This window comes from Eleutherodactylus coqui, chromosome 12 (genome assembly GCF_035609145.1).
Source record: "Eleutherodactylus coqui strain aEleCoq1 chromosome 12, aEleCoq1.hap1, whole genome shotgun sequence".
Taxonomy (NCBI): domain Eukaryota; kingdom Metazoa; phylum Chordata; class Amphibia; order Anura; family Eleutherodactylidae; genus Eleutherodactylus; species Eleutherodactylus coqui.
In genome coordinates, this window is record NC_089848.1 from 119,736,887 (window position 1) to 119,761,397 (window position 24,511).

Genomic DNA, 24,511 nt, shown 5'->3' on the forward strand with positions numbered 1-24,511 from the left:
TACCTGCACACATAGCCAGATGGAATAACTATAGAATGTACAAGATATTAGTTTGTATGTTCGCCAAGATACTTAAGCTCGCAAGCCCAACTTCTAGGGCTCTCGTATCCCGGGTCCCTATTCTAACGAGACAACTAACCCCAGAAAAACCTGCCTACAATGCGGGGCGAGTGTGCTAGAACCTAGAGACCTATGGTGTCTTAGATGACAAAGGACCCACAGCAAGGCACAGTTCACACCACACGTATTGAGAGCCGCAGACATGCAGGAGCTTGACATTGTTCACACTGAACATGCAGCCATAGGCATAGACACACAAGAGCATGACCCGGGTATAATGGAATCGTCTCTGCTGCAGCCACCCCTCCAATCCCAATCTTACCTAATTAACCACAGACAATTTTCTTTGGATTAATTTGGCAGCCATTTTATTACAAAAATAACATTAGGTATATAATATTACAACCCAATAGAAAAATGGGGAGAGATCCTTGGAGCCCCGAAAAATTCTGTCACCTCACCAACCAGGGAAATATTTGCAAATGTCTCCCACTGCATACCAACTGACTCGGGAGACCCTATTTCCCAAACCACACCTCCCACCGCAAGCCAACCGACTCGGGAGACCCGCCACTCACCAACTAGCCTCTAGTCGCCTACCTCCTGACACTGAGGCCAACTAGCCATACCCAGGCTAGCCACTCCAACCATCTTTGCAGGCACTGCCCTGTCAAAGCCAAGAGGCAACAGACCCACCTACTAATCAAAAAGGGGGAAGATAGCTATCCAGCCCCTGTCTTTCCCCCACCACACTTTTATGCTGACTCCAAGGACCCCTCCCTCTAACCACCACAGCCAGCAGGGCTTGACTCTCTCAAGCCAGCGCCCCCTTCCCAAAACTAAGGCTCGCTCAATGCCCTGCCAACCACCACAAATCCATTCTGATTTTATTTTAGTGAACCCTATCTGTTCTCCAATAGTTCCCCATTCTATCCTCCAAATCTATGTGCCTCACTGTCACTCCACTATTCTGTCCCACGAAATGAGACACCTCTCTATTTAACTTTATTCTCACCTTTTCCAGACCCTTTACAGATCTAACGTACCGCCACATCTTCCGGGGAATTATTTCTGAGCACACAATAACTAAGCCCCGATATGACGTTAACAATCTAAGCATGTCATACCTGATGTCCCTAGACAAATCCCTGAAGGGCCTTCTCCCTACATCATTCTCCCCTACATATAGGACTAAACACCCTGTCCAGACTGACCATTCTTTTCGCATCCTGTAATACCTTACACCAAGACATCCCCCTCACACCATTCCACCGAATCACCGCATCACTCCTTGCGAACCTTAACTGTCTACCGTCTGGCCAAACCCCCACCCTTTCTGCCCACCAGTAAATGTAAGAATGCCCCAAAATCCAGACTAACGCCAATCGATGATCTGTAACAACAAAACAAAACCACAAAATGAGTCACCCCCACCCCCAACAACTATCTCTCTTCCTAAAGTAACTGAGGCCGTACATAAGATTTGTAATGCCCAGACTCTCATCATCCTATCCTCTTAACTGTCTCTACCTCCATGCCCTGAACAGGCGCCTCTGTAGCTGCCCCTTCCCTAAAGGAGCGTTTCTCAAACTGCGAACTATCTAAACCTATACTTTCCAGCGCCCTCCTAAGAACCATTGTAAATTGGAACATCGATAACAATTGCCCATCCTCATGCCTCGTGTTCACACTTGAAATCCCTCTGTAATTCGTCCAGGACTGTAAAGGGCACATTCCCACCCCCTTAACCCCTTCTAACTGTATCCTCTGTCCAAGACCCCTTTGATCCATTTTCGAGCAGCGGATAAAAAGTTCCAACTGCCTCCCCAACCATTCTAATATTCTCTGCTTACAATCCCCCACCAACCTTTTTACTGTTTTTTACGCTGAAACAGGCAATGGACGAACCTTTTTACTGAGTGAAACCATCTCGCCTATCCTCAATGTCCCGAAAATAGCCAGGGAAAACACCCCCTTGAATAACATTCTCTCAAAGGTATCCTCACAAACTGTTTCCAAAGCCACCCCTATTTTCTCAAATAAGCTAAACAATATCGGCCTACGTGTATCCACTCTCCCTTTTCCTTTTCTAAAACCTTTCAACACTTGTCTAACCAAAAAATGCTTAGTAACATCCCCAACACCCCGTAACTTGCACCCAAAAGCCACCCCTGCCATGAAACGGTTCACCTGTGCCACTGACAACTTCTTCACGGACACTTCTTCTAACCAACTCAATAATGCCCTCACTCGGTTCCTCTAAACTAGTGACCCCACAATACAACAACCATTCCTTGCACTCCCGCCATGCCGTACCGTATGCAGCCCTAGTATCCTGAGCCAGTGAACCCTCAATCAGGTGCCCCACTGATTGCTTACCACTTTCCAAAGCCAAGACAGGCAAGTCTTCCCTTCTCCTTCTGCTCCCGAGGCCAATATCCTGAACCACTCCTACTGAAATTGAGAGAGAGCATCCGCAATTGAATTCTCGCCCCCTGGAATGTGCACTACCACTAACCACATATTTAATGCCAATGCCTCCAAGACCAGGTGGTGCAACAAATTCACCACGGGGGAAGAGGAAGCCATCAATGTATTAATGACCTGAACTACCCCCATGTTGTCACAGTGGAACCTCACCTTCTTGTTTTGAAAATGAGTACCCCAAAGCGCAATAGCCATGACTATTGGAAAAAATTCAAATAGTATCAAGTTGCGCACTAAACCCGCCTCCTTCCATACCTCCCGCCACGCACCATCGCCCTTAGAAATAAACGCCGAAACCTGCACTCCGTGCCGCGTCCATAAACAACTCCCAATTTATGTTCTCGCTCACCTTGTCAATCATTACAGACCTTCCATTATACCTCTCCAAAAAGGACGAATACACCACCAAATCACCTTTGTGTCCTTTTCCCAGTGGGATAAAATGGTGCAGCGCACGCACCCCGTCCGTACCTGATGCCAGTCTCCTACAAAATACACGCCCCATCTACATTATTTGGCAAGAAAAATTAAGCTTACCCAATAATGACCGCAGCCCCTGCAGTGTGATCTTATTTAACTCACGGGCCCTGGCTACCTCCTCCTTCAAATCCTGTAATTTTTTTTCCAGCAAACGACATACTATTTCCACTGTGTCAATGGTAATTCTCAAACCAGTCGTGGGTCCATCCATTTTATCAGGGGCCAATGGCACCCCAAATTGCCGAGTGACCCACTGCAGTGTTCTTAACAGGGTCACGCATGTTGGCGACCCCCTAGGCCCTACACACAAAAAGTCATCAAGGTAGTAAAAGACTGACTGTACTTCCACGGTATCCCTCACTACCCATTCCAAAAAGGAACTGAACGCATCGATCCGCAAAATAATTCCTGTCCCAATAACACTTAAGTAACCGAATATTCTCAGGAGCCACTGGCAATAGGCGAAAAGCCAATTCAATATCTGACTTTGCCAACAACGCCCCTTTTCTATATTTCCTCACCCATCGCTCCGCAGCATAAACAAAGTATGCACCACTGAACACACCTGAGGATCTATACCATCGTTTACAGATGCCCCTTTTAGGTAGGATAAATGACGGATTAACCAAAACTTATTTGGTTTCTTCTTTGGAACTTCTCCCAGCGGCGACACTATAAAATCCCACAAAGGAGGTTCATTAAATTGTCTTGCCATGCGTCCAAAATGAACCTCCTTGGTGAACCTTTTGGTTATTACATTCGGACACTTCAAATTTTTTGTAAAAAAAGGAACCCTATGCTCAGAGGGAAAAGGCTGAGTTATTGTTAAGGGGTTTTAAAGAGGGTTTTAACATTCTGCCCCATCTTGGTACCTATTTAGGAATGGCACGATCTAGACCAGCTTCACTAGTGACATCCCTTTTTCCAAAAACAATGGGATGCTTTTCATTTCCTTTCTTGAAGCATTTGGCTGCTCCATGTGACCCTGCATTACAGTGGGAGCAGACATGCTTAAACCTGCAACCTAGCCCAAATTTGCACTGGCCTTCGTTGAATTGCCAACAAAAACTCTTATAAAGCCCTTCCCTGAAAAGCCATTGTCAGGGATTCCGGCAGCAGGATTCTCTACCGCAGCTGTCATGTGTGACAGCTACGGTTGAGAATTGAAGAGTTCCTCTGCTGCATATTTGTTCTAGCCCAGTTTAGGATTAATCACACATTATCCGTTACTGTGGCTGATGTGTGAATGTTTTTTCAGTTATTTAATAAAGCTTAAAGGGGTTGTCCCGCGGCAGCAAGTGGGGTTATACACTTCTGTATAGCCATATTAATGCACTTTGTAATGTACATTGTGCATTAATTATGAGCCATACAGAAGTTATAAAAAGTTTTATACTTACCTGCTCTGTTGCTGGCGTCCTCGTCTCCATGGTTTCGGACTAATTTTCGGCCTCTGATGGCCAAATTAGCCGCGCTTGCGCAGTCCGGGTCTTCTGCTTTCTTCAATGGAGCCTCTCGTGCAGGATGCCGGCTCCGTGTAGCTCCGCCCCGTCACGTGCCGATTCCAGCCAATCAGGAGGCTGGAATCGGCAATGGACCGCACAGAAGAGCTGCGGTCCACGGAGGAAGAGGATCCCGGCGGCCATCTTCACCGGTAAGTATAGAAGTCACCGGAGCGCGGGGATTCAGGTAAGCGCTCCGGTAAGCTTTCTTTAGGTCCCTGCATCGGGGTTGTCTCGCGCCGAACGGGGGGGGGGGGGGGGTGGAAAAAAAAACAAAACGTTTCGGCGCGGGACAACCCCTTTAATATTTTAATGTCTTTTCTGTAAAGGGGATAGATAGATAGATAGATAGATAGAGAGAGAGAGATGGGATAGATAGGAGATAGATATTAGATAGATAGATAGATAGATAGATATGAGATGGATAGATATGAGATAGATAGATAGATAGATAAATAGATAGATAAATAGATATGTAGATATGAGATTGATAGGTATGAGATAGATAGATAGATAGATAGATAGATAGATAGAAAGATATGAGATAGAGAGATAGGTATGAGGTAGATAGATATGAGGTAGATAGATAGATGTATAGATAGATAAATGGATATGAGATAGATAGATAAATAGATAGATAGTAGATAGATAGATAGATAGGAGATAGAAAGATATGAGATAGATAGATAGATAGGAGATAGATAGATATGAGATAGATAGATAGATAGATAGATAGATAGATAGATAGGAGATAGATAGATAGATAGATAGATAGATAGATAGATAGATAGATAGATAGATATGAGATAGATAGATAGATAGATAGATAGGAGATAGATATGAGATAGATAGCTAGATAGATAGATAGGAGATAGATATGAGATAGATAGATAGATAGATATATAGATAGATAGATATGAGATAGATAGATAGATATGAGATAAATAGATAGATATGAGATAGATTGATAGACAGATAGATATGAGATAGATAGATAGATAGATATGAGATAGATTGATAGATATGAGATAGATATGAGATAGATAGATAGGAGATAGATAGATAGATAGATAGATAGATAGATAGATAGATAGATAGATAGATAGATAGATAGATGATAGATAGATATGAGATAGATAGATAGATAGATAGATATGGGATAGATAGATAGATAGATAGATAGATAGATAGATAGATAGATATGGGATAGATAGATAGATAGATAGATAGATAGATAGATAGATAGATAGATAGATAGGAGATAGATAGATAGATAGATATGGGATAGATAGGAGATAGATGGTGTGAGGTACTGAGGGGCGTGATAGTGGATGGTCGCTACATCGCCCCTAGGTTCTGCTATTATGCCTAGTAGGGCTGGAGGAAGTGCATGTCCCGCTGTTTGAGACATGAAAATCCAGGAGTGCAATGTAATCTCTAGCAAGTAGTTGCTGGAGGTCTTTTCTTTAAAAGTATCTGGGCCGGGTTTTCTTGGAATGGATGTCAGGTTGGTAGTGGGGCCGTCCATTCCACTTCCTCCACTCCAGGTTATGGGCGAGGTCAATCAGCACAGGTGCTGAGGCTGAGCTAACAGGAGGTGTGCATATAAATAGCAGTGTGCACTGACACAGGGGGGAAATAAGATGGCTGCTGGACCCTGGCAGCCTGTGGTAGCTAGAGCTGGAAACCCTGCTCTGTGGTACACCTGTGGAGCGTGACCTGGTCAGGCAGGGACTGCCTATTGTTATTGCTGGACTGTTATTTCTGTGCCTGAAGCTAAGGCTGAATTTGTGTTAACTATTCTGGACTGAAATAAACGCAGGTCACGCCCGCACTTGGACTTTATCCACTGCTTTCCGCCTTTGACTGCCGCCCACTCGCACTCTACCGAGCTGTCCTCTCACAATGGATAGATATGAGATAGATGGATAAATATGAGATAGATATGAGATGGATAGATAGATATGAGATGGATAGATAGATAGATAGATATGAGATAGATAGATAGATAGATATGTGATGGATAGATATGAGATAGATAGATATGAGATAGATAGATAGATAGATAGATAGATAGATAGATAGATAAGAGATAGATATTAGATAGATAGATAGATAGATAGATATGAGATGGATAGATATGAGATAGATAGATAGATGGATAGATAGATAGATGGATAGAAGATAGATAGATATAGATAAGAGATAGATATTAGATAGATAGATAGATAGATAGATAGATATGAGATGGATAGATATGAGATGGATAGATATGAGATAGATAGATAGATAGATAGATAGATAGATAGATAGATAGATAGATAGATAGAAGATAGATAGATATAGATAGATATTAGATAGATAGATAGATAGATAGATAGATATGAGATGGATAGATATGAGATAGATAGATAGATAGATGGATAGATAGATAGATAGATGGATAGATGGATAGATAGATAGATAGATAGATAGATAGATAGATAGATGGATAGATATGAGATATAGTAAGGACTTTTTCTGCCACTGAGATTGACCCATAGAATAAATTTATCATATACTTTTTGTTGCAGTTTGTGTGTTGTGGAAACAAGACGCACCGAAAGATGGCAGAATTTCATTTTTCACCACTTAGAATTTTTTTTAAAGTTTTTCAGTACATTATATGGTACACTAAATAGTACCATTAAAAATACTACTCGTCCCGCAAAAAACAAGCCCTCATACAGCTACAGTGATGGATAAATAAAGGAATTACGAGTTTTAAAAAGGGGGGAGGAAAAAACGAAAATGGTCTTCTTTCTATATCGTTCTTTATTTACAGTTATCTAAAGTGAACTCAGACCGAACACAGAAAACTGCGAACTGGATTCATGGGCAGACACCCCACACACCCAGAGGAGGGGCCCAAACGACACGCACAATTCCCCCCGAAACATACACATTCTGTTCATTCCTCCCAACGGACACATGTGCATTCTGTAACGTCATTCTGGGACATAAACACTCTGCAGGGTCTTACCGGCACGTGAACTGCAGAACTGCGAACTGAAACTCATAAAAATGACTGAGAAGCAGACATAAACATTACGTCATTCACACTCACGAACTGGGGAAACTGGACCGAACAGCAGAACTGTGAAACAGACTTCATACTCGCAAACAGACAAAAACCAACAGCTAATAAACGCTCAAAACACGCACCAAGCATATCCACATATATAAACAGATGGAATAGATACAGTATGAGGTTTTAGTTTGTATTTTGGCCAAGATACTTAAGCCCGCGAGCCCACTTCACGGGTCCTCGTTGTCTCGCGGGTGCCTACACTAACGAGACAACTAACCCCAGGAAACCTGCCTGCAATACAAGCGCTGCAACCTAGGGACCTACCTCGTTGATAGATGATAAAGGACCCACCGCAGGACACAGTTCACACTACACGTACCGAGAGCTACACAGATACGCAGGAGCATGGCACTGTTCACACTGAACATCCTGAATGCTGCAGAGACATCTCATATCCAGCCAGATGCACAGACATGTAGTAGCATGACACTATTCAAACTGAGCTATGCTGCTGAAAACCCATGTACAACATATCTCAGCAGTGAACCCTAACAGTACCTCTCCCTTAAAGAGGGGCCTCCGGAGATACAGGCACCTAACACACAGGGGTACAGGACCTGGGGCATTGGCTGGCTGGGTGGGGCTTGCTTCAGCCATCCAATCCCCAAGGTCTGTTGCTCATGCTTCTGCATGTCTGCGGCAATAAAGAAGTGTCTTTCAAAACACGTCTATGCATAGACATGGTGTCACACAGTACCTACAATTTGTAATTTTATGATTTTTTTGTAATCTGTTTATACTCTCCCCATCCTTCCACTACTCTCAATGCCTCTTTCAATTCCCTCCCCATAGTACCAGTGCCCCCATAAAGTAAGAGTCCGCCCTTTGTAGCCCCAAAAATCAATAATACCCCCTCTGTAGCCCCTGAAACTCGGTGTCCCTTTTTTGCCTTCTAAAATTTGTAGCGTCTCCTCTGTGGCCTCTTTTATAGCGCCTCTCTGCAGTCCCAAAAACTTATAGTGCCCACTTTGTGGCCCTTGAAACTTATAGGGCCTTTTCTGTGGCCCCTGAAATTTAAAGTTACTCCTCTGTAGACCCTGAAACTTATATTGTCACTTTGTGTCTGTCCCCTACTATTCTCTGAAAGTCTGCACAAACAGCATAAGTCTGTTTGTCACTTATAGTCTTGCTGATCCAGATTCTGGTCTCTCGGTATAGTATCGCCAGAGAGAGGGAGAAGAGTTGGCCCTCGCACTGAGCAGCACCTGAACCAGTAAGACTGTACGTAACAAAGAGACTTGTGCTGCTTTTGCAAACTTTTGCGGAGGGCCTGGAGAATCAGCATTAGGATAGAGCCCTGCCTTGGTATTACATGCAAAGTTTCCTTTCACTTCAGTGGAACCTTGATCTGTAATAGCAAGCATGGCCACTGCAGTGGGAACGGAGCTGTCTGCTTCCTGTAGGAATTGGCTCAGTGCATAAGCGCACTGGCCTGGTGAACAGCTGATCAGCAGAGATACCAGGTGGTAGACATCCACTTATCTACTACTGATGGCCCATCCTAAGCATAGGTCATCAATAGTTTACAACTCGACAAGCCCTTTAAGAAATATCATGTCCCAGTGATATTCCATCTTTGAGTTGATTCCTCCACAAGAAGTTTTCAACTCTGTTCATCCTTCCTGACCTTCATGCATTTTCAGAACATACTAATTTTGACTCTTTGCAAATGTTCTCTTTCATGTATTTTAGATGTTTCTTCTTTTGATTGATGCAAATCGGAGGCATCGATTAAAATAGCGCCGACCCCAGAGATTGCCTTTCAAGTCTAATCTTCAGTAGCCGTCATGTTTGATGACATCAATGTATTAGTCACTGGAAAGTAAATGTAATTCCATATATTCAGAGGACTACACAGAAGCATTTTACAGCGAGTGAAGCTGGCAGCCCCATCTGTTCTACACGCGTCTTATTGGCCTCTTTAAAATGATTGCTTTTATCCCTAAGAATCAAGCAGCTCTAATCCTGCCCTCTAGTGAGACCGGCTTCACGCTAACATCATTTACTAATTGAATATGTCATATGTTTCATATAGCAATATATTCCATTATCGGCCAACCAGCCTGATTTTTCACTGGCCATCATAATTTGATCCAATTATATAACATTGTGTCAATGGCGCATACAGCTTTTAATGCCATCGGATATACTTGTGACACCACAGACCAAAAACAAGTCATTCTATAAGAATAAAGGGTTAAAAAGTGAGTGCCTAGAGCTTATACTATATAGTTCCCAGAACCCGACGTTTGGTAGCTGGCGACTGTGTCTTGGCTCCAACTGAAAAGAGCATTATAAGGAGGGACATATCCATCAGCTGCTCTCAGCCAATCAGTATGGCTGAGAAAATTCGCTGATTGGCTCAGAGCAGTTGAATGACAAACAGCAACTCAAAATGTGCCCTTCCTTTTCAGTTGGATGCCAAGTCTAGCACCCACTAATTTAACTCTTTTTAGAACTACCTTTAAGGCACTTAAGCGCTCTCATTGGCGATAAGACTTCCCTGCAATGTGAGAGTGAGTGAAAACACATGATAATGAGACTAATGATTTTCAATGGTTTTATTCTCATTTGCGAAGTCTTCACTCAGGCCTTACAGCATAGAGAAAAATCTGCAATATCGCCCATTGCTTTCAAGGTGAAATTTAACGCTAGCTCCGCCCCCTCACTTGGCTAGAGAGGGATCAATATGATAACCCATCTAGCCCCGCCCCGCTCTCGGGAAAACACACCAGCCTTGCCCCCTATATCTCCAAATATGGGGAGATATGTCAGAGATCCTCTGTAGCTCCGCCCCCTCTCTCTGCTCTCAATGAGGGATTCCTAACCTGCGTCGCGATCTTGTCCTATGGATTTCAACGGGGCCAGTGCTGCTGCTGCCGGCCCCATTGAAAACAAAGGTAGATATTGCAGATTTTGCTTTGCACTGTGAGGCTAGAGTGAAGACATCGCTAATGAGAATGAAACCATTGAAAATCATTGGTTTCATTATCATGCATTTTCACTCATCCTTGCATTGTAGGGAAATCTTATCATCAGTGGGTGAGAGCCCTTAAACTGATTGCTTGACATTCCTCCCCCGATACCTACACTCATGTAAAAGGCTACCATAAAGGGTTAAAAAGCTGCTATGGTGATGGACTGTGAGAAGCATCCAAAAATGTACCAAATCATCACATGTGCCAAAATTTGTGCAAAATTTTCACAACATAGAATTGAGCATGCTCATCAGACACTAGTTGATTGGCTGAGGCTGTAATATAATCATACAACTTCTGCTGCATCACAGGGATAGAGCAGTGTGTGATGTTGGGAGAGAGGGGCTGCCAGAGAGTCACTGGAGACTGCAGCGAGCAGCAGAGACTATGAGAGACAATGATTGGAGAGAACAGCAGACTCTGGACTGTTGAAACTGCCTGCTACCTGGAGCCTGAGTAGAGGAAGTGGCCAAGCAAAGATAATATGCTGGAGTTGCACTTCTGACCTCAGATCACCTGGGTTGGTAGTAGCGATGATTCTTGTACAACATAACTGTAAGTGAGGCCGACCTTAGTTCCAAGACTAGGTGTGCACACCGTAAGGACATAGCAACCAACAGACCTGTTGTGTGGGAGAGCATTACACTAAAAGTCTTGGGTTGTTCTTGGTTACAGACTGAGGTATTGATAGAGGAGTGTGAGCCCTTATAGAAGCCCGGTGACTGGAATTCAAACGCTGTGTTTAAAATAGACCGCATGGACAATAGCATAGTTAACCCTTATCAAGATGAACTGTGTATTACATTATGTAATTTATATTTCTGTTCAACTTCATTTTCTTATTGTATTATTAATGACGTTCTGACAGTCTTATTCTGCATTGTGCACAGAGTTATAATAATAACTCTAGGATTTAATTATCTGCGACGGGTAAATCTAAGGTACAATGTAACGGTTTACTTGTTAATATGCAGTAATATTATCTACTTGCAGTCCTCTCTTCTGAAATGAATATTGCATACTTGTGGCAGTCCTTCTTTTGCATCATTGTCACGTCCAAATCGGGACGCACTGGATCCGTAACCATGAGATGCCGACGCAACTCCACACACGCTAAACACCAAAAGAAAGTAAACTGTGAATGGGACTCACAAGCAGACACGTCACAACGACTGACAAAAACCCAAAACATTTACTTAACATATCTGCACGCATAAAGAAATGGAATTACTACAGTAAGTATGAGGTATTGGTTCATATTTTGGCCAATATACTTAATCCCATGAGCCCACAACAAGGGATCTCGTTGTCCCTACTCTAACAAGACTACTACCCCATGAATACTGCCTGCAAGCAGGGTGATCGTCCAAATAGGGACGGCCCCACACTGGAACCTAAGGACCTGGCTCGCCCTAGATGGAAAACAATCCAAGCAGAACAAGACACCGTTTACAACAACACACAAGGAAATGCATCACACACGGAACAGGACTGTTCACACCACATGTCCGCCCACCTTCACAGACACCCAGAACACATCACTGTTCATACCTACCGAATAACATGCATAAATGCAAACATGAGGGAAATGAGGAAACCAGCACCCTCAAACCAGAGGGGCTGGTATTTATGTGCAGCAGACCGGTGGTAATTGGCTGGCTGGAGAACTCCACACCCAGCCAGTTCAAACATCCCCCATCTATGAAGGTGTGCTGATGGAAACCCATAGAACTACAGGTCCCAGGAGCATAACCTGACAATCCTATTCTAAATCTGTGTTGCAGCTTGTAGCTACAATTCACAACACTTGGACAGTGAAAAGCAGTCATACCTTACTACATCAAAGGTCGATCTATAAGCATCCCAACTGACCCCCTACAGCCACACTGGGGAGATGTGGCTGATCACATGCATGGTTCTCTCCATTGAAGTCAGTGGGAGTTAACAAGACAACAGCTACTCCCTCAGACTGTAAAAGAGAACTACGTGAATTATGTGCCTTACTTGTCACCTTTTCTCATCTGGATAAGATCATGAAATAGTCATAAGCCAACCCCAAATTTCCTGAGATATGGAGGACTTAGAAGTGAGTAGTACCCTGTTTCCCCGAAAATAAGACGCGTCTTATATTAATTTTTGCTCCCAAATATGCGTTACCTCTTATTTTCAGGGGGTGTCTTATTTCGCAGCGGCAAATCTGTCTGTGGCCGCTAATCCCTTAATTGGCCAGCTTTGTGGACGAAATTTCTCAGAAATCTCGTCCACATGGGACAGCAAATCTGTCACGGCAATGCTGGGAGAAGCCGGTGTTGTGGTGCAGATTCACCGGCCACAGAAACGGAAAAGCATGCAGCCAGGTTGCTTCAAAACAAGCGGCTGAGTGCCGTGGGTTTTGAAGCAGCACTTTCCCGGCGGAAATCTCGCTGTTTATCGCTGTGGCCAAACTGCGAGATTTCCGCTGGAAATACGCTCTGCGAGAACCCAGCCTTAAGAATCACACACAGGTTGCCTGACTCACACACAGAGCCATAAAAAAATAAGGGCTGTAAAGTAACGTACCTGTCTGCAGACAGAAGTTCCTGTACCACTTGTAAGCAGGGATGGTATTGCAGCTTCCGGCCACCAGGGGGAGCTCATCACAGCAGACATGTACAGCAGGAACAGAACGTACAGTATGGACTTTTCCAGCCAGCAAGGGGAGCTCACAACAGCACACTCATACAGCACAGCAGGGACAGGATAACAGCAGACTGTCTGCAGATCTACCTATACATCTGGAGGTAGGAGACAACGGGGATGGCAGCAGGGGACGGGCCTCTTGACTTGCCTGCTCACTTTACTATGCCTTACTATCGGGGGGGGGGGTGCCTTATATTTGGGACTTTTGCAAATTTCAGGGGGTGCCTTATTTTTGGGGAAACACGGTATATGCAGTAGCCATATAAACAGTGACTGTAAGGGACCTCGCTAGAAAATTGCAGTCTCAGAGCAAATTTTTGAAAGGGCCATGATTGTAACAACCAAATACAGTCTAGGAAGAAGGTGTTGGTGGATGTAAGACCCTTAAATATCATTGAAGAGTTACAATGGGGAACAGTTACCATATTTCAGACTATAAGATGCACCTTTTTACAAAATTTGCATTTTATGGTCTGGAAGTCCGACCCCCTGACTGTTTCCTTAAAGGGGTTGTCCCGCGCCGAAACGTTTTTTGCTTTTTTTCAACAGCCCCCCCGTTCGGCGCGAGACAACCCCGATGCAGGGGTTAAACAAGAACACCGGACAGCGCTTACCTGAATCCCCGCGCTCCGGTGACTTCTTACTTACCTGCTGAAGATGGCCGCCGGGATCTTCTCCCTCGGTGGACCGCAGGGCTTCTGTGCGGTCCATTGCCGATTCCAGCCTCCTGATTGGCTGGAATCGGCACGTGACGGGGCGGAGCTACACGGAGCCCCATTGAGAAAAGAAGAAGACCGGACTGCGCAAGCGCGTCTAATCTGGCGATTAGACGCTGAAAATTAGACGGCTCCATGGAAACGAGGACGCCAGCAACGGAGCAGGTAAGTGAAAAACTTCTGATAACTTCTGTATGGCTCATAATTAATGCACAATGTACATTACAAAGTGCATTAATATGGCCATACAGAAGTGTATAGACCCACTTTGTTTCGCGGGACAACCCCTTTAATGGGCCAGCCTCACAGTTTTCTGAAAATCTCTAAACTAGCTGCACATTTCATCACTAGAACTCTTATCAGGAGCAGCGCTCACTCCTACACTCCGCACTGAGCTCTACATGTTTATATAATACCATTGGAGAAGGAGGAGGCTGTGGCTTTGAGGTCTTCTTGATTTAGCATTAGAAAGAGATGTTGTTACCCATGTGGAGTGCCTCTCCCCAATCAGACCTTGGCTCACAAGACGTGCTTCACCGCGCCTGGAGAAGCAAACATATTTTTTACTATTTTCTTTAACCCTGGGGTGCATCTTATGGTCTTAAAAATACAGTACTTGCTTCCAAATTGGATAGTAGATGATTTTTTTCACTATGATTCAGTGCCAGAAAGTATTAAGGAAGGGCAAATAATAAAATATGAGTCCCACTAGGGCTAATAGGGCTGACAGTGTTGGCCATCAGACAGCTACTTCCTGCATTTTTGCTACACTTTGTCAGCCTAATAGGCAATGGGATTTTGGGGGAATTTGTTGCAGTTTTGCAATGACTTCACATTATCCTTTTGTTAGTAAAAGTTGTTCAGTATTAGAAAAACATGTCTGCTGTCTTTAGAAGCAACACATCACGTGTCCATGAGATATGTCTGCTATTGCATTGTATTTGGTGGTGGTATCATGACACAGATTCAGGATTTGATGCAGCAGAAGGAGTTATAAAACAAAACAATATTTATTTACTAACAATGAAAATGAGTAATGTTATAATAATAAGCAAGCTTTTACCATGGATTCACCTGCGCCAGCTGCTGTACGGCTAGGTAAATCCTGGGACCAATACCTTATGTACAACAAGAAACAATAGTAATTCGTATTGGGCAAAAAATAATAGGAGCGCCAACAAAAAAGTATGAGTAATGATATAACTGGATCAGTCCTGCGGAATAGAAATATAAAACTCACAACGTAATGCACAGTTGGTCCATGAAAAGGTTAACACTCACTTTCTGTGGTCAATACCCTACTCAGTCTTTTAGAAAGGCTGGTTCCCATATCCAACTAAACTGTCTTCTCTTTAAAAATCACAGTCCACAACTCGGACTCAAGCACCAGCAATTTACACAATGCTAGTGACCCAATTTTTTCCTATAGCAGGTATGATAATGTATCGACCTTATCGGTGTGTGCACAAATATTGGTTTTATTGAGGCCAGGCTCACTTACAGTTTGTAGCCAACACACTCCTTGATGTCTTCCTTGGTCTTGAGCCATGGCTCTGTAATGCAATCTTTCGCTAGCAGCAGGCGGTCTCAGTTTCCTCTGCAATGTGCTCTCTGTGCTCCCCTGTCTTATCTATGGGTTTATGCTCTCACAGCCTTTTTCTGTCTGGAAGGAGCAGCTACTCTGCAGATTATTGCAACCTTTCAAAAGCAAATACAGGGATTGACTAGCTCCACCGGATCATGAGCTATTTTTACTAAGTGGCTATCTGCTTTGGCTCATAGAGGTCAGTAGGTCCCATGTGGGCACCCCCAACCTCGACATATGCCCTAATAAAGCACAAGCTAAGCATAAAGACAAGGGGTTGTCTTTATAAAGCAACTCCTTTCAGGATAAGAAGGACTGTGTTAGTAGTCAGAAAATCTAAGCATTAAAGGCGAAGTAATGGAAATTGCTCAGTGCTGTATAAAAACCAAAATAAGTCATTCTCAACTCACCCGAGTTTCCGCAGCTCCCATTCCGAAGGTGCTGTGCTGAAATCTTCTTCCAGCTCCAGCAATGACAACCTGTCAGAGGAACATATGACTTCTGCAACCAATTATCACCTGATGCTGAGTTACCTACAGCCATTAATTGGCTGCCGCGGTCACATGATCCTGTGGCAGGATATCATCACTGCAACTGGAAGAAGATTGCAGCAGGGAACTGACACCATTGGAATGGAAGCTGTAGGGGGTTGGGTAAGCGGAGTATGGCAGCGCTGGGCAGGTTCCAATATAATTTTTTCCCCCAGACTAGCCCTTTAAGTATGGAAACGTTTCATTTGCGATGGGTTTGTGGATCTCACAAATGTTGAATCATCTTGTAAAAAACTAATATAAGAAAATAATGTTTGGTATTTTTGCTGGATTTCCCTTCTGGCAATGTCTTCCCTTGCGAAACTGCCTGTCAAGATGTGTAAAGAGATGTTCACCTAGGCAGACAACCCATTGTGAGGATGGCATCGTGCCTAGCAAACAGTAAACATTTCCCGTGGCTTCAAGAAATGCTGAAATATGTATTTTCTGTCAAAATAACTTTTTAGCTCTGAAAGTTATAAAAACAAACTAATTTGATTCCTCTAATTAAAAAAGAAGATAAACATTTCATCAGCGGACTACAATTGCTGTCAGCGTTACCCTTTCATTCAGTTCAATTAGAATCTCTGAAAACATCAGATTATTTATTTTCTTTTCATGGTTACAATAGGCTGCTAGCCAGGATGGTACAATATACGGATCCATGTAACTCGGGATTCACTATGGGGGTCGGGGTCGGGGGGGCTGCAAGTAATATATAGTTAGAATCAAAAGTATTTAACCCCCATTCAGCTGTTTGCAGAGAAAAACAATCTTCTGTATATTCTACATATCACTGAATATAGAAGCTGCAGTCTAAGTCTCCATAGGAGATCCGTAAGTGAGGCTGGACTGACTAAGCCCTTATTTCTTCGTTCCTGCAGTTTTAGTTGTTACTACTTGCTGCAGCTTCTGACAGCGGTCCTGAGGAATCCTAGCCCATTTCTCATGGGCAATGATCTCCAGTCCACTAATGTTCTTGGGTTTGCGCGCTGTGTCTGCCTTCTTCGTATCCCAACAAAGATTTTCTATGAGGTCCAAGTCAGGTGACTGTGATGGCGCCTCCAGAACCTTTTAGAACTTCTTCTGAAAACAAGCCTTGTGGACTTTGGGGTATGCTTGGAATCATTGTCATGTTGGAAGGTCCAGTAACTTTTTGGACTACTTTTTTGACTTTGCCATATTTCTAACATACAAATAAATGTCTCAGTCAACAAAACCCTAGCCAGTCCAGGTGAAGCCAGTGGTGGTCTTGTGTATGGCACAGTGGTGACAGAAGGAGGCAGAGGCAGCACTTTTTTAATTAAAAAAAAACTTAACTAACTGGTTACGCTGCATAGGAGGGTCCTGGTATTTTAAAGGTAGCATAACATAATATACCTCAACACACTATATTGGTCCTCTTAAAGCAACAGTCCTGACCATAACCTGCTGCATAGAGGCTGTGTCCTTTTACCAGGAGCGCCTGACATCGTAGACGTCTCTCTCACCCAGGTCTGCTCTGCTATGCCAACTTCTCTTGAACTTTCACTTAACGCTAGGTGGCCTGCTGTGACATCACACTCTACATATACATATTAGGGACAAGGCACTTCAAACTCTTGCGTATATAGACATCTTCATAATAGTACTCCATCCTCATTGCATACGCTGTATTACATTCATGTATTCTCTGTATTACATTCTTGTACTCCGTACTATATTTTTGAAAGTCCATGGCATGACTACCTCACGGCCTCATGCACCATAGGTGCCAGAATACATCTGCCTCATTGTAGACTCGATGCACTGTAAGTGCAAACAGACATTTCTCATTCATTTTCATCAAAAACCCCTGAGTGGCTGAGCAGTCATGTGCACTGTTACGGCTGCCGGGCGCATCTCCCCGCAGGACGGACACCAGAGTGGTAACGCGTTCAAACAGGATGTGCTGGCTGGAAAACCAAAAGGACAGTGAACTGTATACTGGGAACTGGACTCATGGACAGACATAACATAAGGACTGACAAACTACCCATATGCTCACCTCGCATACCTGCACATATAACAGATGGAATTGCTATAAGAGAATGAAGTATTAGTTCGTGGATTGGCCAAGTCACTTTAGCCCGCAAGCCACTTTAAGGGTCCCTACTTCGCTGTCTTGCGGGCCCCTACTCTAACAAGACAACATCCATCAGAATCCTGTTTGCAAGCAGGGCGATCGCCCCGATAAGGGCGCACTGCGCTGGAACCTAAGGGACTAACTAGCCTAGAGATGATAAACAATCCGTCAGGACAGGACACAGTTTACACCACCACACTAGGGCTAGCATGCAAGACAGAACACACACAGAACAGGACTATCCACACCTAATGTCTACCCACCTGCACAGACACTGGACAAGACACTGTTCACACACATAATACATACACAGGCATGCAGGAAAACCAAACCCTAGAGTGAAGGGATATCAGCTTCCACTTGCAGATGGACTGGTGTGTGTATAGATAGATGTATGCAGCAGAACTATGGGGATTGGCTGATGGGAGGAACTCCACACCCAGCGGCTCAGTTAACCATCACCTGTGAAGCTGTGCTCATGGAAACTTGTAGAACCACAGGTCCCAGAAGCACACAACTAACATGCACAATGAATGGTACATGACCATCCATCGTTTCTTGAGGGTTCTGTGCAGCAGACACTGGGGCTGCAGCGCTGGCCATGGTGGGGTGGGGGGGGGGGGGCATCCCTGGGACAGGTAAGTATTCAATTTGTATTCATTTTAAACCATTTAAACTTTCTTTTTAAATCCTGGAAAATCCCACTTAAATTCAGTAAGGAAACTGCATGCAGTGAGCGCCCCCTAGTGGAGGCAGCAGTCAGCCTACATCTTATAAATAAACTCTTGTTTGCACAGGGAATTTGGCACTTTGTACCAGAGTGCATATAAACAAGCTGTATACATATGAGCAGCAATGACTGCCACCCTTCTCTGTTAGTTCCATCGCTGACTCATTGCACTGGATGTTCCATCACTGACTCATTGTACTGGATGTTCCATCGCTGACTCGTTGTACTGAATGTTCTTGGGTTGGCCTTCGTTTTAGCTTCCAGTTGGAAATTGTACCCTACAGGTATATCATTAAAACTCCATTGCATTGACCAAATATAACAATGCAGAAAATCAATAACCATTTGCTAACCATTTAAGAGAGGCAACAACTTAATGCTGTTTCCAAAGCACCGATTATATGGATGGAGCAGAGCTGCTTCAGTTGCTTCAGTTAACTCTTCCAGGCTGGGTTGTATGTGCGCCATGATAACTTTAACGTATTTGTCAACTATTACATGCAGAATTATTTTATGTGACATGCTGAGTAGCTTCGTAAACGCATTACTTGCCCTGTACTGCTGCTGAGTTACAGTATATATTATACTCCAGAGCTGCATTCATAATTTAGCAAAGTCCTTACTAGAAACAGACACGTTCCTTGGCAGACACATCCATAATAGAAACTATAATACAGTGAAACAGTTCGATTTCCTTGCATCAGATGATTGTACAGTACCCGGCGTAAATCACTTCCCAGAAAGATAATCACTAAGCAGAGCTCTGTGCAGAAGTAAAACTGCCAGATTTTGGCTGTGAAGTCTGTAGAATTGTCAATGGAGCTCTGGAAAATAACTCTGGATCAGTACAGGATAAATAATGTATATACACAGTGACTCCACCAGCAGAATAGTGAGTGCAGCTCTGGAGTATAATACAGGATGTAACTCAGGATCAGTACACGGTAAATAATGTATGTACACAGTGACTCCACCAGCAGAACAGTGAGTGCAGCTCTGCAGTATAATACAGGATGTAACTCAGGATCAGTACAGGATAAGTATTGTATGTACACAGTGACTCCACCAGCAGAATAGTGAGTGCAGCTCTGGAGTATAATACAGGATGTAACGTGGGAGCAGTACAGGATAAGTAATGTATGTACACAGTGACTCCACCAGCAGAATAGTTAGTGCAGCTCTGGAGTATAATACAGGATGTAACTCAGGGTCAGTACAGGATAAGTAATGTATGTACACAGTGACTCCACCAGCAGAATAGTGAGTGCAGCTCTGGGGTATAATACAGTATATAACTCAGGATCAGTACAGGATAAGTAATGTATGTACACGGTGACTCCACCAGCAGAATAGTGAGTGCATCTCTGGAGAAGGGTGTGTGTTTGTGAGCTCTGCTGAGATCCAGAGGGTGTGGTCGCCTAAGGCACAGCTCCAGAGTTTTGGCCCAGCAAGGCGTGCTGTTTCTGGGGCTTCCAGCAACAATGGAGCCCCTGACCTCCTCCCTCCGGCTTCGGTCGGGGGGAGGGAGGGTTGAATCCCAGGAGGGAAAGCGAGCTAGTCGGGGCAGCAGCAATGTCACCCCGACTCCCCGGGTGGATACAGAGTCCAGGAGGACAAGATCCCAAGCTAAAGAAAAACAGGTCAGTGCTAAAAAACAGCCTATCAGTTGGGGCGAACGCCAAAAGGGAGAGTCTGTGGAGGAGCTGGCATCCCGCATCGCCACACATATGCGGGATTATGAAGAGGCTGGGAAAGAGCTGGTGAAACAGCGCAGAGAGCTACAAGCAGCCCGCTGTGACATGGAGCGAGCCTCCCGTGGTAAAAAGGTCGCAATAAGCCAGAAAATTAAAATCTGTGAGGAGGCTATTGAAATGTATGAGGAGGAAAGGGAGAGGATCCTGGAGACCAGCGGTCCCTTCAGGGAAAAGTTGCTAAATGACAGGCGGTTCTCCCAGATGGCAGCCAGGAGCCCTGGCAGCAGAAAAACTGCGTGTAAATACCAACCCAGCAGCACAGAAGAATCGGAAGCTTTGGAGGGGCGGGCGGCATGCTCTGCTGAGCAGCAGTCCTCGCTGCAACCAGGAACGGGCACCAGCATCCCTGCGGAGCAGATCGGCCTGCCCTCATCATCAGATGACTCGGATGGCAGTGAGTACGGGAGCAGCAGCAGCGGACAGGGGGCGCTGTTGTTGCAGCAGATCATGCTGCAGGAGTCCCCTGCAAGGATGCAGGCTATGCACTTTGGGGATGAACTACCACCGGAAACAGCAGCGGGGGGAAAAAAGGCAAAGAAAAAGAAGAATCAAGCTTACATCCAGGAGAGGTTCGTTTACGTAACCAAGCACCCTGGCCTGATTGCAAAGTCAGGACAGGGGGCTAGCCCTGGGCTCCTAGACCCGGCCTCTGTTGTGAGTCCGGTGCAGGGGACCAGGGAAGAGAGGGTTAATGCGACCCAAAACTCCAAGCCCGCTTGTGCCAGTAGTGGGACTGGAGGAGTTAAGGAGGCAGATAAGGTTAAAATGAAGGGTCGTGGCCAGACCGGAGGCACTGACGCTGTTAGTCGCAACCCAGTGGGAGGGGGAGGCGATTTAGCGCCAGGTGGCATAAGTAAAGATGGCGGCTTGGCTGTCCCCCCTGTGTCCCTGAAGTGCCTGTCGGGGGCTGAGGGGCCGCAGTGGGTGGTGGTCGGGTCGGCCAATCCTCCCACCCATCCCGTATGTCCCGCTGCAGATCCCAGAGTCGCTGGTGTGGGCGGAGCTTTAACAACAAAAAATACATCTAAATTGCGCAGGGCGAATACGGTTTTGCAGCCTCTGTCGGCTGCTGAGGTTGGGGACTTGCCCTCTGGGGAAAAATTAACTAAACAGAAGACAGGTCCTGGTCAGGAGAAGGGTGTGAATGTGAGTAGCCCTGTTACCCCCGCTACTGCTGCTGTTGTTTCTGTACCTCCAAATGTCCCCAAACCCCCAGGTTCATTGCCTGCTGATCAAGCAGGTACAGTTTCAGTAGATGGTCGGGGGGTGGGACAGGATCCAGTTGGCCCTCCAGCGGCGACAACATCTGGCAGAAGTTATGCCAGTGTCGCCGCTGGGGGGAGGGGAGAGGCGTCCTCCTTGTCTTCGGGCTCCGGGGACGGTGTCTTACAGCGGCGTCTCCTGGAGGCTTTGAGGAGAGGGGAGAGCTCAATGACTGTAGGAGGTAGAGTTGTGGACTTGTCTCTTTGGGTAGAGAGACATGGACTTGGAGCCTTCCGAGAGCAAAGGGGGGAGACCGTATGGTCCCTGCCGACAACCGGGCAGGACATTGGCCGTAGGAACGTGGCTCGTCTTCAGTGGAGAGGCAGTGATGCATGCCCATCGAGGGGCAAAGTGGTTGAGCTTCTGCTGAGGATGGGTTTTAGGGCGCAGGACATCTATGCCCTTATCCACCCCTAAAAGCGGGTATTAATATGTAGTGTTGGTTTGTAGGTATGTAATATAAGATATGTTTTGTTTTGTATATAGGGTTAGGGGTTATAGATAGGTTGGGTGGGGGCTTATTGGGGGGAGGGGGGATTTATGCCTCAGCCGTAGCTTGACACGTCCCGGACAATGAACACTGGGCACGGACTGTTGGTGCGGGCGTGGCCCTCAGGCTGCGGCGGGCAAGGCGTGTAATGCGGTGCAGCTTGGCCCGTCCTGGACAGAAACATTGGGCACGGACTTGGGATGCAGGCGTGGCCCCCAGGCTGCACTGTATGGGTGGAGTGCTGGGTGTGTGGTGGCGGGGAATTAGCTAAGGAATAGTTGGGATAATTGAATTCATTTTAGTTTTGTGTGCATTTATATATTTAAAAAAAAAAAAAAAAATTATACAGAATGATGGTTTAAGTTAAAAAAAAAACAAAAAAAAAAAAAAAAACAGTTATATTGATAAGATTTATTATGTGTTTTTTTTCCCCCTCATTTATGTGCTGTTTATTTTGGTTTGTTCTTAGCTTATTATAATTTGGACCGAAGCAGGTCTGGATTAGGTCAGACTGGATCCCTTGAGTTAGGTTGTTAAATATAGCTTTATTTTGTCTCCTCCCCCAAACCCTTAGTTTAGTATCCCGTTTTTCATGTTTTCTTCAGTTGCAGATTCTATAGGTTGTGATGGTTTGGATGGTGTGTAGTGTGTGTGCGGTATGTTAGCCTGACCAGAAGGACCGTTTAGTTATAATTTAAGGACAAGTTTCGTTGACCAAGAGCCGGACTTTTGTATTTAGTATTAACAATTTGTATTTCGTTATTGTCTCTGTGAGCCGTGAGGCGGGTTTGTTTTGTTGCTGTTATGTTTTTTAATTTTATAATAAAAAAAGATCTACAGGATGTAACTCAGGGTCAGTACAGGATAAGTAATGTATGTACACAGTGACTCCACCAGCAGAATAGTGAGTGCAGCTCTGGGGTATAATACAGTATATAACTCAGGATCAGTACAGGATAAGTAATGTATGTACACGGTGACTCCACCAGCAGAATAGTGAGTGCATCTCTGGAGAAGGGTGTGTGTTTGTGAGCTCTGCTGAGATCCAGAGGGTGTGGTCGCCTAAGGCACAGCTCCAGAGTTTTGGCCCAGCAAGGCGTGCTGTTTCTGGGGCTTCCAGCAACAATGGAGCCCCTGACCTCCTCCCTCCGGCTTCGGTCGGGGGGAGGGAGGGTTGAATCCCAGGAGGGAAAGCGAGCTAGTCGGGGCAGCAGCAATGTCACCCCGACTCCCCGGGTGGATACAGAGTCCAGGAGGACAAGATCCCAAGCTAAAGAAAAACAGGTCAGTGCTAAAAGACAGCCTATCGGTTGGGGCGAACGCCAAAAGGGAGAGTCTGTGGAGGAGCTGGCATCCCGCATCGCCACACATATGCGGGATTATGAAGAGGCTGGGAAAGAGCTGGTGAAACAGCGCAGAGAGCTACAAGCAGCCCGCTGTGACATGGAGCGAGCCTCCCGTGGTAAAAAGATCGCAATAAGCCAGAAAATTAAAATCTGTGAGGAGGCTATTGAAATGTATGTGGAGGAAAGGGAGAGGATCCTGGAGACCAGCGGTCCCTTCAGGGAAAAGTTGCTAAATGACAGGCGGTTCTCCCAGATGGCAGCCAGGAGCCCTGGCAGCAGAAAAACTGCACGTAAATACCAACCCAGCAGCACAGAAGAATCTGAAGCTTTGGAGGGGCGGGCGGCATCCTCTGCTGAGCAGCAGTCCTCGCTGCAACCAGGAACGGGCACCAGCATCCCTGCGGAGCAGATCGGCCTGCCCTCATCGTCAGATGACTCGGATGGCAGTGAGTACGGGAGCAGCAGCAGCAGACAGGGGGCGCTGTTGTTGCAGCAGATCATGCTGCAGGAGTCCCCTGCAAGGATGCAGGCTATGCACTTTGGGGATGAACTACCACCAGAAACAGCAGCAGGAGGTAAAAAGACAAAGGCAAAGAAAAAGAAGAATCAAGCTTACATCCAGGAGAGGTTCGTTTACGTAACCAAGCACCCTGGCCTGATTGCAAAGTCAGGACAGG

The 24,511-nt window shown here is 45.2% G+C and overlaps 1 protein-coding gene across 5 annotated transcripts in view; it reads left to right on the plus strand.

The window, feature by feature from the left end:
* The window catches only part of RUNDC3B (RUN domain containing 3B), a 289,933-nt gene that overhangs the window by 141,084 nt on the left and 124,338 nt on the right, over positions 1-24,511 (plus strand). The window contains exon 1 of one of the 5 annotated variants that reach the window (XM_066585395.1): positions 23,557-23,772. The exons of the other annotated variants lie outside the window; for them this stretch is intronic. The gene's annotated coding sequence lies outside the window, so the exon portion shown is untranslated. Of the gene's footprint in view, positions 1-23,556; positions 23,773-24,511 lie in introns of those variants that run through there. 5 annotated transcript variants of the gene reach the window in all.